At 35.2% G+C, this 14,067-nt stretch overlaps 2 long non-coding RNA genes across 2 annotated transcripts; one reads left to right on the top strand and one right to left on the bottom strand.

The window, feature by feature from the left end:
• Positions 1–942: 942 nt before the first annotated feature.
• LOC146745505 (uncharacterized) lies at positions 943–2,020 on the bottom strand. Its single transcript, XR_014929498.1, has 4 exons — positions 1,954–2,020; positions 1,746–1,856; positions 1,321–1,433; positions 943–1,074 (listed from the first exon to the last, which is right to left on the bottom strand). It is a non-coding gene; the product is annotated as an uncharacterized LOC146745505 (long non-coding RNA).
• Positions 2,021–12,039: 10,019 nt separating this feature from the next.
• Positions 12,040–13,694, top strand: LOC144350774 (uncharacterized). The gene is made up of 2 exons (XR_013420336.1): positions 12,040–12,123; positions 13,435–13,694. It is a non-coding gene; the product is annotated as an uncharacterized LOC144350774 (long non-coding RNA).
• The last annotated feature ends 373 nt before the right edge of the window (positions 13,695–14,067 follow it).

Here is a 14,067-nt window from a genome sequence, read left to right as displayed (position 1 = left end):
TAGCATATAACAGTTATTGTATTGTAAATACCTCTAATAAATACATGGGTGTGTTGCCATTTTCTGATAACTGTAAATTTCATAATAGTTTTTGTAGACAAACATGAACACAAATTTTGCAGTTTAACATTGTAAAATTTGAAGTGTATAATACTTCTAGATGTCAATAATTACATTTTAATTTTGTATCACTTGTCCATTATGTCATAATGTAATATTATTATATAGTAAGACATGTAAACAATGTAAAAATACCAAAATACGACTGTTATAATATATGGTTACTCTATATAATCAATTATTTGATGTCTACTCCCTTACTAATACCAAATGACTCATAGAAATTACCAATGTTAATTTTGAATAACGTCTGTCTTCTACATTACAACTCAATTCTATAAGAGCGTTTGATTAGTTAATTACGGAAGCATTTGCTAATTATAAAGTCTGATAAAAATTATAGCATTGTTTGATCCGAATCAACTACGTTGGGATTTGTTAGAAAATCTTTTCATATTTTTGTCGAGTTTGTTTACAATAAATCTTGTGTGAATTATACAACCGTGTATAAAAATGAACTATATGTACACATTCGTTATAGATTTAACGCAAGGATACTCGTGGCAAATTATTGTAGTTCATAAGATACAAACATTGTATTTGAACAGCAGTGAGAAAAACTACCACAATATATTAGAAACTAATCTGTCTGAATGACATTAATACTAACTGGGCAGGATCGTTGCCAAATAAATAGGCACTCACGTTGATCAAAATATTGCATGAATATATTTAATTAACATTTGGCTTCGCCTCTATGTAATTGGAAGTGGTCATTCGTTATATTCCGATGTGCGAACAGGTAACAGTTATTGCCTCATGGGAATTGACTATAGAAGAGCTTTAGCAGCCAATAAGTTGCTTCTAATATTGAATATTGCGTTCCAGCATTTATCACCAACATAACAATTCCCCAAATGCAATACATTCCAATTCGGTTATGTATTGAGACCCAATGTCTCCCAGTTTTCGGCAGGGAACAGGAACCCACCATCTCGAGATTTAGATTTCAACCTATAAAAAATAGTACACCCTACAGCATTGATTGATGGATACTCATTTGCATCTATGTACAACAAGCTTAGTCAATATATGCACCTGACTCATCAAACTTTTGACCAACCACTCATTCTAAATATTGTTGAGTGAGGGCACTATTTACTAATGAGAGTAATCCTTTAAAAAAATAAACAGATCTAATATTACAAGCAGTGAATAACAAGTGATGCTTTAATTAATGAAGGTATACAGTTCACTCACCAGTAAACATACTATGGCATGACTTATAACTTGTTCCTATGGATCTTGTAGCCTAGGCGCAGTGAAATACTTGTGCGATATATGATTTCTCAGGCAGTGATTCAGCTCTAATTCTGAAATCAAATTAAATTATTAAAAGTAATTCATTTTAATATTACAAGCAATGAATATCTAGTTATGCTTTAATTAATGAAGGTGTACAATTCACTCACCTGTAAACATACTATGGCATGACTTATAACTTGTAGCCATAGGGGGAGGGGGTCAGTCTAGCCACAGTTGAAATCATTTAAAATATGATTTCTCAGGTAGTGATTCACCTCTAATTCTGATATTAAATTAATATAATAAAATTAATTCATTAATATTACAATCAGTGAATACCTAGTTATGCTTTAATTAATGAAGGTATACAATTCACTCACATGTAAACATACTATGGCATGACTTATAACTTGTAGCCATAGGGGGGTCAGTCTAGCCACAGTTGAAATCTTTTAAAATATGATTTCTCAGGTAGTGTTTCAGCTCTAGCTCTGAAATTAAATTAAATTATTAAAATTAATTCATAAATATTACAAGCAGTGAATATCAAGTGATGCTTTAATTAATGATGGTATACAGTTCACTCACCTGAAAACATACTGGGGCATGCCTCATAACTTGTTCCTATAGATCTTGTAGCCTAGGCGCAGTGAAATACTTGTGCGATATATGATTTCTTAGGTAGTGATTCAGCTCTAATTCTGAAATTAAATTAAATTATTAAAATTAATTCATTTTAACATTACAAGCTGTGAATATCTAGTTATGCTTTAATTTATGAAGGTATACAATTCACTCACCTGTAAACATACTATGGCATGACTTATAAATTGTAGCCATAGGGGGGGGGGGGGTCAGTCTAGCCACAGTTGAAATCTTTTAAAACATGATTTCTCAGGTAGTGATTCACCTCTAATTCTGATATTAAATTAATATATTAAAATTAATTCATTAATATTACAATCAGTGAGTACCTATTTATGCTTTACTTAATGAAGGTATACAATTCACTCACCTGTAAACATACTATGGCATGACTTATAACTTGTAGCCATAGCGGGGTCAGTCTAGCCACAGTTGAAATCTTTTAAAATATGATTTTTCAGGTAGTGTTTCAGCTCTAGTTCTGAAATTAAATTAAATTATTAAAATTAATTCATAAATATTACAAGCAGTGAATATCACGTGATGCTTTAATTAATGATGGTATACAGTTCACTCACCTGAAAACATACTGGGGCATGCCACATAACTTGTTGCTATAGATCTTGTAGCCTTGGCGCAGTGAAATACTATATATGATTTCTCAGGTAGTGATTCAGCTCTAATTCTGAAATTAAATTAAATTATTAAAATTAATTCATTAAATCTGTTCTATTTTTATAGAAGAACCTTCCAAATAAAAGAAATTCTAAAATTTAAAAACATAGGAGGTAGTCACTAAACCATGTACTTTCACACTCAAGCAAGAGAATAGACATGCTGGTGAACTAGCCTTGCACTGTGAGTGTTTTATTGTTTACACTCTCTAAAATACCAGTTTTTTTCACAAATAAAAAAAGAGCTGCAGACCTCACTTCTTTATAATTTTGAGTGGGCCAGCCAAGTTTCTATATACAAAAATACACATAATATTTCTATTTAATTTATTTTATTTTATAATATAATATTGTCACTGAATTCTTTAAATAAATTTAACATTTACAAATTAATGTGTTGGATATTATATAATCTTAATATTTTACAATAAATATCCTTATATTTGAATCTGTTTCAAGACAATTGAAAAAAAATATTTTAGAAGCATAACAATACAACGACTAGATTTGATGTCACAGTTTGCTCCCAATTCATACTGGAATATTACTTCTACTGTCCAGTCGTTATTGATTTATTATTTACCCGCTGATCAAAAAGGATCTATCTATCTATCTATCTGTGCATGTCTGCCACGCGTTGCGAGTGCTCCTCAAAAAACATGGTTTTTTGCCTCAAATTGTTAGTAAGTTACTACTATTTTTGTACTATCTTTTTTGTTAATACTTACTACATACGTACGCTTATTTATTTTGATTTTACGGTATAAGTCTACCGTGTTTTAGTTTGATTTTGTTTTTCACTTTCAGTTCGCTCGTCGTGGGGCCTTTCCAAGATGGCGGCCTCCACGGCGAGTACACGTGTTAACCATTTTGCAGGGCTAACACGTAAACATGGTCTGAAATGCGAATCAATTGATGGGATACCAATTGAAGCATACGTTAAAAATATTTCTGCTATTCTCAAACCTGTAAATATTATTGCCGCTTCCCGAGTGAGCGGAAGTGTTATTGTTTTTCTCGACTCTGTGAACGCTGTGGAAACTGTTTGTACAACTGGTCTGTCAGTGGGAGACTGCTTTACCCATGTGCAACCCCTTGTAAACCTGCCACTAAAGTAATTCTCTCAGGTGTACCCCCATATATACCAAATCATATTATTCAAACTGAACTGTCAAAGTATGGCCGCGTTGTTAGCAATTTGCGCTTAATTCCACTCGGGTGCAAACAACCCGAGCTGAAACACGTCAAATCCTTTCGCCATCGGTGTCATTAATGTCACTCATGAGGAGCGGCAACATCGTATCTATTTATCAACTGATGATATTGTTTGTCACAGGTGTCTAAAAAAGGGACATATTATGAGAAACTGCCCAGTAAGTCAACAGCAAACTTCAAACGACCCAGTTCGCGATCATTCTCTTCCAAATAGTAAAACCCGCCCCGACCCTGAACCAAGACCTATTGATCAGTCTACTATTGCTACTCTTGATAAAACTGATGAAGCAAACGACATTAATGAAAATGGTGATAATGATAACAATAGTCAAACGATGGAAGTTGACGACACGCCCGAAAATGTAGAGTATAACAAAAGTCACGGAAACAATACAATAAATGATAAAAGTGACGATAACGTAATAGGTGTCAATGTGTTAAATAGCAATGATGATGATAGTAAAGCGCGTGACAAAAACAATGTGACTAACAATGACTTGAATGATAAAGGTGACGATAACGTAATAGGTGTCAATGTGTTAAATAACAATGATGATGATAGCAAAGCGCGTGACAAAAACGATGTGACTGACTATGATTTAAATGATAATAACGAAATAAATGAAAATGAAAACACACACGACACTAGAGTGAGTAAATCTGTTGTAAATAGCTCAATGTTAACTGGTGCGAAACACTAAATGCAAATGATGAGGAGGTAGTAGAAACCCCCCCCCCCCTTTACCCCCCCCCCTTACCCCCCCCCTTTTTACCAAGTGAGTCGAATGACCCGCTTGACCCAACAAAGACTCCTATCCCTGTGGGTTTGTCTGAGGACAGGGATGATACTGAGTCGATTGTGTCAGATTGTTCTGAAATCTCAACGCTATCTGCCGAGGCCATGGAGCTTACTGTTTCGAGTGAGAAAGCAAAACTACTCTCTCGTGATGCCCTCAGTCCTTTTTTAGTTGAGTCATTCAACTCAAGAAAAATAATTGAAGTAGCTACACGATTTTGCCCCGATCTCAGGTTGTTGGCACGCTCACTGGATGAGGTACGAAAATCCCCAGACATATCAAGTAACGAAAAAATGCGAATACAACGGGTCACCATGAAATTAATTAAACACATTAGAAAAATCAATGATCCTCTTTTTGTGGTTGAAAATCTCGAAACATTAAAAGAGGAAATTTTGATGAAAAAGCGTGGTATACAACCACAAGCAGATACCGATGTCACTAATACAAAATAGATCTGTGATCTTTTCACTGCATTACAGTTTTAATTTATTGTTTATCATGCTTACTATAATTTTCTCTCAACGTATCATTTGTTTATTACTTTTCACATCAATAATGAGTTTTTCTGCTGTTACATGAAATGTGCGCGGTTGTCGCGATTCAATGAAGCGATACCAACTTTTTGAGTTCCTTAAACTTAACCATTCCAGTGATTTCTACTTTCTCCAGGAAACTCACACTGTTTGAGCCGATGAAGCTCAATGGCAAATTGTATGGCCCTCATCTATTTTATTTTCCCATGGCAACTCACAGTCTGCTGGTGTGGCTATTTTGGTAAATACAAATACAAATAAAAACATCAAGGTTTTGAAGGTGGCTGATGTTGTACCGGGTCGTCTGCTACACATACATCTGGAGGTACACGGTTTGCCAGTTCATCTGGTTAATGTCTATGCGCCCACCGTTGGGGTGGACCGGCTTAATTTATATAAAACTCTCAAGAAAACGCTCAATGACCTTAATCAAGATACAATTATCATTGGCGGTGATTTTAATTGCACCCTTAACCCCGACTTAGACAGAGCTGAAAACCCTGAACCACATGTACAGTCAACTATGTTATTATCTAACATAATTGCGCGTTTTAAACTTATTGACTCTTGGCGCCATTTTAATTCTAACTTGCGAAACTATACATGGGTCAGAAATGACAGCAAGTCTCGCATCGACACCTTTTACATCTCTAAAGGTTTCTCATCTAAAATCAAACGTATCTCTATCGAAACTCAATGTAACCTCTCTGATCATGCACCTGTTAAATTATGCATACAATTGAAAGTTGTCACAAACAGAAACCCAATATGGCACTTCAATACCAGTTTACTCCATGACGAAGAGTACTGCCATATTTTTAATGACTTCTGGTTGCTATGGTGTAGAGAAAGTGATCGCTTTGACTCCGTCCAAATGTGGTGGGATATGGGCAAACTTAAAATAAAGGAACTAACGAAACAATATAGCGCGAAACTCAGCAACAACTACAAGCGCATTAAACAAAGTATTTGTGAGGACATACACACCCTTGAACAAATCGTTCAACCCACTGATGCACTCACAACGCAATTAAACGAAAAAAGGCATTATTGCAAACTGTAATGCACAACGAATCAAAAGGAGCTGCTATAAGATCGCGGGCATGAAATGCTTAATGAAACTAATGCGCCTACCTCTTTTTTCTCAGCTATCGAAAAACAGAGGGGGAGTAAAAAGGTCATGACCCAGTTACAACGCCCAAATGCCACTACGACTCAGTCACTGGCTGAAATGCGAACTCTCACAAAAAACTTTTACTCTAACTTGTTCTCACCTGACCCCGTATCAACTGAATGTCAAGTCCGTCTACACAAGGGACTTCCCCAACTTGACGAAACGCTTAAAAACATGTGTGACGCCCCTCTGTCTTTTGATGAATTGACTTGCGCTGTTAAACTATTATCTAAAGGTACGTCTCCTGGCATTGACGGTCTGCCTGGTGAATTTTTCCGTCATTTTTGGTCCTTGTTGGGCCCCGATCTTTACGTCTCAGTTGAGGACGGCCAACTCCCATTGTCGTGTCGACGCGCCGTCATCACTTTACTCCCCAAAAAGGATGACAACAGTTTGTTGAAAAATTACTGTGATATCAACCAATTGCCACTTGGGATCGTTGCCCTAGACCAGTAAAAGGCATTGATCGCATCAACCATGACTACCTTTTCAAAACCCTAGAAGCGTTCGGCTATGGGGATCAATTGTGTAAGTACATTCAACTAATCTACTCTAGTACGCAAAGTCTTGTTCGTGTTAATAACACTATAACCAGTCCAGTCTTGTTCCAACGTGGTATTCGTCAGGGTTGTTCCTTGTCTGGTCAGCTATATACACTGGCTATTGAACCACTTCTACACAAAGTAAGAACTGAAAGTCAAATACATGGGGTGTATACTCACAAACCTGTTAATCTGTCTGCTTATGCAGACGACATTAGTTTCTTTTTAACCCAAAACAATGACTTTATCAAGCTTGAACATTGGTTGCGTGTGTACGAGTCTGCGAGTAACTCTAGAATAAACTATGGCAAATCAAAGGGACTGTGGGTAGGCAAGTGGAAAGATAGGACTGACAATCCTTTAAATATAGCGTGGAACAATAAAGGTTTAAAAATTCTTGGTACCTACCTCGGCAATAGCGCCACTTTTGTCAGTCAAAACTGGGACGGTGTTGTTGGAAACGTTGAGGCCAAGCTGGATTGGTGGTCACGCTATGCGCCGGCAATGACCTATAGAGGGCGCACTATTGTAATTAATCAACTCATTGCGTCCAAACTTCTCCACTCTTGCATGTGCACTAGTCCACCCAAACATATTGTTAATAGTTTACAGAAACTACTTTTTGAACTTTTTCTGGCAGGGACGGCACTGGATCCCGGCTGAAACAGTTTATCTACCAGCTACTGATGGCGGCCATGGCCTGATACATTTGCCTAGTCGTATTGCGTCTTTTCGCATTCATTATATTCAACATTACCTTTACTCCAATGTCAGTCATCCTTGTTTTGCTTTTACTGATCACTTTTTAAAAGAATTCAACCATTTAAACTATGATAAACAGCTATTTGTTGTCGACGTTCCGGCACCCAGTGTTCACTTACCACAGTTTTATTCTGAGTTGCTGACGGTCTGGTCTTCCCTTTTAACAATCAGGAAAGACGACCGACTGCACTGCACGAGATAGCTCAAGAGCCGTTATTTTTTAATCCTTTAATTATTCACCCAATTCAAAACACACCTTTGAATCTTTTACACTTTTGTGAGGCTGGCCTCACAAAGGTCGGTGACCTTTTTAATAATGGTACATGGTTAGGCGTTGACGCCATTCATAATAAAATAAATGTGTATTCGAGGCGGCTAGCGGGGATGGCACTCGATGTGATACACCGGGCCATACCTGTGGAGTGGCAACGAATTATACTCAATCAAAAAGTGACCGATGAGTCAACTGAAATTAAATATCACATCGAACTTTCCTATAGAGACGACGATAATGATATCCTTCTGAATACTCCGCTCTACAAATTCGAGAGGGGAGAAATTTACAAATTCCTGATTAAGTCGCAGTATTTTTCCAACCGTAACTCACAGTTTAAAACTATATGGCACGACTTACTTTCTCTCTCTCCCAACTAAACCCGTCTTTAGAGATTGTTATATGACCCCACCCACAGAGAAAGACGGTGACCTTAATTGGCGCATGCTCCACGGCGCCTACGCAACTGGCGGGTTTCTTTTAAAAACCAAAGCCCAGACCACTGATACTTGTCCCTTCTGTGACGAAAGGGACGACCTTGCCCACATTTTTATTGAATGCTCGAGACTCGCCCCACTTTTCAACTTGCTGAAATTAATTACCAATAAACTTATAAATATTGACACTATACCACATTCTTGGTACGTACTAGGCCCACCAAGCAAAAGAACCGCTACACATCGTTTGCTCTGTCATATAATTGCAACTATGAAAGTGTCAACTCACGTAACACGATATAAAAGGTTAAACGATCGGGTACAAATAAATGTGTTACAGTGTTTTAAATCCAAAATTAGGTATCGGGTAACTAACGAATACAACTATCACCTGCTCACAAAGTCTCTAGATGTATTTGAAACACAGTGGTGCATTAATGACGCCATTGCAATCCTGGATGACAACTCACTAATAATCCCCGATATCTTAGACAATGGCTGAACAATATCCTTTTTAGTTGTACAAACCCGCCTTTTCGATTGCTTTTTATTAGATTTATTGTACTTTTAAGTATTTTTAGAATTGTAATTATTTGAGTGTAAAACCATTTGTTATTGTTATCGTTCAATGTCGTACATGTCTCTAACTCACGTCTCGTCACTTGTTTATCTGTTTGTAACCTCCGCTAATCATTTGTGATCGTTTAATCGTTTTTATTTTGAACCGAGAAATGTGTCAAACGAATGACTGTTATCCCGATGGCACAGGGCAGGGGGGTTCGATTCCCCCATTGTCCGTGCCACTTGGTGTTGGCCTGCCCACGGGGTTTCTCGGTTTTATTTCTCACTGTCCAGTCGTTATTGATTTATTATTTACCCGTAGAATCAAAAAGGATCTATCTATCTATCTATCCCGCCTATTTAGCTATCTATCCCGCCTATGTGAATGATGTAAACCACCTCACATGTATTTGTATTTAAACTACACGTGTATTTTGTAACCCTCTTCCCTTGTATGCAGATGTGGTTTGTAAACTAATATTGATATAGATATTTGAAACCATTAGAAGATCGTACACAACAATATTTATATAATATAGACTTTGAATAGTTGTAGATTTATCCAAACAAACACCAATATACTTAAATGTATATGGAGATTGTAAACTGTTTCACTTGTATTACTATGGACATTATAAATTGCGGACAACAGGACAACAAATTTATATGACGAAATCCGCGTCAGAATTACCAATTACTACAGATGCAGTATAATAACATAATAACATAATAACAGTTATCGACATTTGAAGTTAACTCCCCAATATATGTACTTTTATGCTATTATTTCCGTGCATGCTATTAAAGATATGATCATGAAATATGCTAGTGTACAAGTAATTCTAAAATAATTACAGTAAATTTGATTCAGAACAATAAATAGCAAATGATTTTGGATTTGATTTCAGGTAACTTTGTCTGTTTATGTATATAATACACTGAAAAACCACTGTCATACTGACCAAATGTTAATTTGAATTACATGGATTTCATTCTCAATGGACAGAGCAACTGCTGTTTTGAAATCTAATGAGTCTTTTATACATATATTATAACACACACTTGGATTATAAAATATGTACAATAATAAGCCAGTATCATTACCACATATGTAGGTGTTGTATACATTACACGTAAATGTTAAAGAACCGTCTGAATAGCATGACATTACAAAACTAGCATTTTTTCAATTAAGACACAGAACAACAAATTTATCGAATAATTTACATCGAGAAGCCAAATGTTACTAGTCCTAAATCTGAATGTAAATAATGAATACAAGTACTTGCATACAGGCAGGCATGAAAACAACAATGGTACGGGAATATTGTGCAGACAAGTACTCTCACAGTGAAAAAATAATTAATTAAGACCAACAGAATTCAAAATAAAGTACCCATTACCAGAACATCCATTAACAATAGACAATTGAATTTCAGCCTTAAGTCACAATGACTGTCATCATTCATTGTGAACATATATTTTTCCCCGGAATAACATGCAAAGACATTTTTTAAATAAATAAGTCAAAACATCATGAGATTAGAAAAATCAATACAAATGCTAACAAACAATTGGTTCTGGAGAGTTCGATTTCTATAAATTTATGTGCATGCAACATCAACGTTGAATAATTGAACTGCAACATATTGTAATACTAACAATACTAACCAAACTAGTTATTACCTTTTAGTCTTTTTAGCGGTGTGCCATAAGTGGGACTCGTGACTGTTCACATTATACATATTGTTTCTTCGGCTAAAAAATACAAAAAAAGTAATCAGTGATTGTTATTTGTTGTGAGTTCAGTATTGACAGTCAATGCTTTGCATGTCTAGTATAGTAGAATAAGAGTAACCTCATTAGGTTTGAATTTATATTTTAGTCATTTTCTAAAACCAACATTTACTGTAGTAAGTGGGACAATAATGTTTTACCTCGTGACACCTCTACTGAGCGATACAAGCGAAAAAATAATAAAAAAATATTAATATGTTTTTTCGCTTATGCTCAATGAAAATATATTTATGCTTCTACTCTTACTGTGACGTTGTACAATATAATACAATTGTCGATATTCGTGTCCATCCATGTTATGAAATGGGTTGTGTTCTTAGCAACAAGTTACAACTAAAACAGCTAAATTTCTTTGAGGTTGACGACTCATGATTTTATATATAACGATCTTGGTATTACAAATGGTTCATATTAAGTCTACACAGATCAAAAACTAATATTCCATTATCTATTTTAAAATACCGTATTGTTATACACAGCCAATGTATTATTCTTCTGGAAAATAGTATCTTTCATTGCAATGACGACAATGTAAATATGTCATTCATATTTGATGAAATTGAATTTATTCACAAAAATGCCCAACCGATGTCAGTCCTGGGCGCCTAAACCTAGTTTACGTATGTCAGAAGTCCAATTGTCGCGCATCTCCATGCATCTCCATTGAATATTTGACACTAATTCAAGCTTCTGCAAAATCATTTTACCAATGGAATCATACGCTCATAGCACCTATGAATACGTCATTATTCCATCCATATATTAATAGAAAATTAAAACAATAACCCAAAGGCATATTAGTGAAGTTTACTAGCTGGTAAATGATTTTGTTTTGAATTATATTATTATAAGTGAATCCTCTAAATTCTTAAAAATATAGAATTTCAAATGATTTTTTTCTTATATTTCCCGAGGAATGTCCACGGACACCCCTGTGGCGAAAATGGTTTGGTTCATATCAGCGCAATTCAAAATAACAACAGTGCATTAATATGCTGGAAATAAATGCGGGTACTATTTAAATATCACCGAATTATGATAAACAGTTTTTCAACGTTTAATTTTACATATATTTAATAAATGTTTTCATCAAAAACAGAAAACGAAAAAAAAACCAAAAAAACATCAACCTTGCTTGTTATCTCGACGTTTTATATGAACATGATTTAACCATATCTTGCTCGAAAGGGAGATACAAAGATTAGAAGATTAATCGATGACAAAAATGCTAAAAATATTTAAATTATGACGCATATTAGTCATATTTCGAACACATAGGTCGCACTGTGAAATAGACATTAACTGAGCTTGCAAGGTTTGACAGTATTCACGACAGTATTACAGGTTTGATTGTTTTATGTAATCTAAGGCTTTGTTATTTATGTATGAGGTTTCACTATTGGTTGCATGTATTATATTAATTTCATAGACAAATCAATCAGCACCGAATCAGTGAGCTTTATGTTTTATAGTGAGTTGCTATGAGTGGGACCCGTAACTGTTCACACCTTACATACTCGTATATCGGCTCAAAATTACCACGAAATTAAATAGTGATTGTTATTTGCTGTGTGTTCAGCATTGGTAGTACATGCTTCGCATGTCTAGTATGGTAGAATAGGTAACCTCAACGTTTACATGGGTTGGAATTGATGTTTTAGTCATTTTGTAAAATTTACATTTACAACAGTAAGTAAGACAATTATGTTTTACCTCGTGACACCTCGCGACATTTATGATTCTTCTCTCACTGTTACGTTGTACAATATAATACTTTTGTCGATATTCGTGTTCATCCATGTTATCAAATGGGTTGTGTTCTTAGCACCAAGTCTCAACTAAAACAGCTAAATTTCTTTGTTGTTGACGGCCAATGATTTTATATATAACGACCTTAGTATTACAGATGGTTCAGATTACACCGATCAAAAAGTAATATTCCAATATCTTCTTAAACTTACAGTATTTTTATACATAGCCAATGTCTTATTCTTCTGGAAAATAGTATCCTTCATTGCGACGACCACAATTTCACCAATTCCATTTGTCCACCATTTCCAGTTATTTCTTGAGTATTTGACAAGTCCAAACCCAGGCTGTTTAGAAATAATCACAAATTCGGTGATCAATATAAAAAAAAAACGTCACTAAGAACTAAAAATTCTATGATATAATATAAAGGTATATGCACGTCATCTCGCATAATATAAATGTTTAGTTCACGAAGACTATCTCTCGCAATTATAATATAAATCACCCCATCAAATATCCCTTATTTTCGTGGAAAGGCATTTGTGACCGTAATTTTTGAAGACAAAGCTTGTAGAGGAAATGTAATTGTTATTATGCTTCTAGTTCTCTTTTCATTGCAAAATGTCTTCGTATGGCTTCCTTATAAAAGCAACTTAATTTGTGGCATGCTATGTCTTGTTATGCATGTTCTGTGCCATTGTGTACAACTAATTGTGTTTTTTTAAATTTGGTTTCAACAAGAAAATTGTTTCTGATCTCTGTTCGCTGTTGTATGACCAAACTGATTCCACACCATGCCTTAGGAGAAGCACTAATAGTACTCCCATATGTGAAATTATTACTATTATTCAAATTTATTCAGTGATTTGTATATGCTAATATATTTTGTGATTGTTTGTTCAGCTCCAGGCATGGCAGAAATTCGAATATTGCTGTTGATTTGTCTGGTTGCCACAACCATGGTTTACTCCGGTGAAATCCGCACTACTCTCTCTGATGACAAGACAAATGACATTCAAATTAATGATAATCATCAAATTGAGGAGAGCAACCATGACAGTGAAATTAACAAGAGATATTGTCCTCCATGTTGTCCACCATTTTGTTAAGAAGAATTGCGACAGATTTGCATACATTTAATTAAAAAAATATTATCTGCAAAATCAATGTGCATATTTTCTCTAATAGATACAAGACTTATTCTAATTATAAACCGTGTAGCTGTGCCGTCACATGTTCGACACAAGCAAACTAAGGTGAGAACCATTAGAAACATGGCGATGGTAGAAAAAACACTACAGTGTCGCACCAACCCCACATTTAAAAGTTCGAGCAAAAGCTCCATATGTGTTTCCAGACTGTATTAAGAGCTCAACATAAACGTTAGAAAATAGACAGTATTACGAGCACAATGTAAAAGGTTAGAAAATAGCAAACACAGTTGTGAAAAGCGAGTGTAAATTGTTGATTGTGGTGGATTTCGTTGTAAATGTTGACCTAAGTGGATGTGCATTCAAAACTAGTAGTGGAAACTTT

Source organism: Saccoglossus kowalevskii, chromosome 5 (genome assembly GCF_978046115.1).
Source record: "Saccoglossus kowalevskii chromosome 5, keSacKowa6.1, whole genome shotgun sequence".
Taxonomy (NCBI): domain Eukaryota; kingdom Metazoa; phylum Hemichordata; class Enteropneusta; family Harrimaniidae; genus Saccoglossus; species Saccoglossus kowalevskii.
Note: the sequence above shows the minus strand (reverse complement) of the source record. Positions and strands in the feature narration are given on the sequence as shown.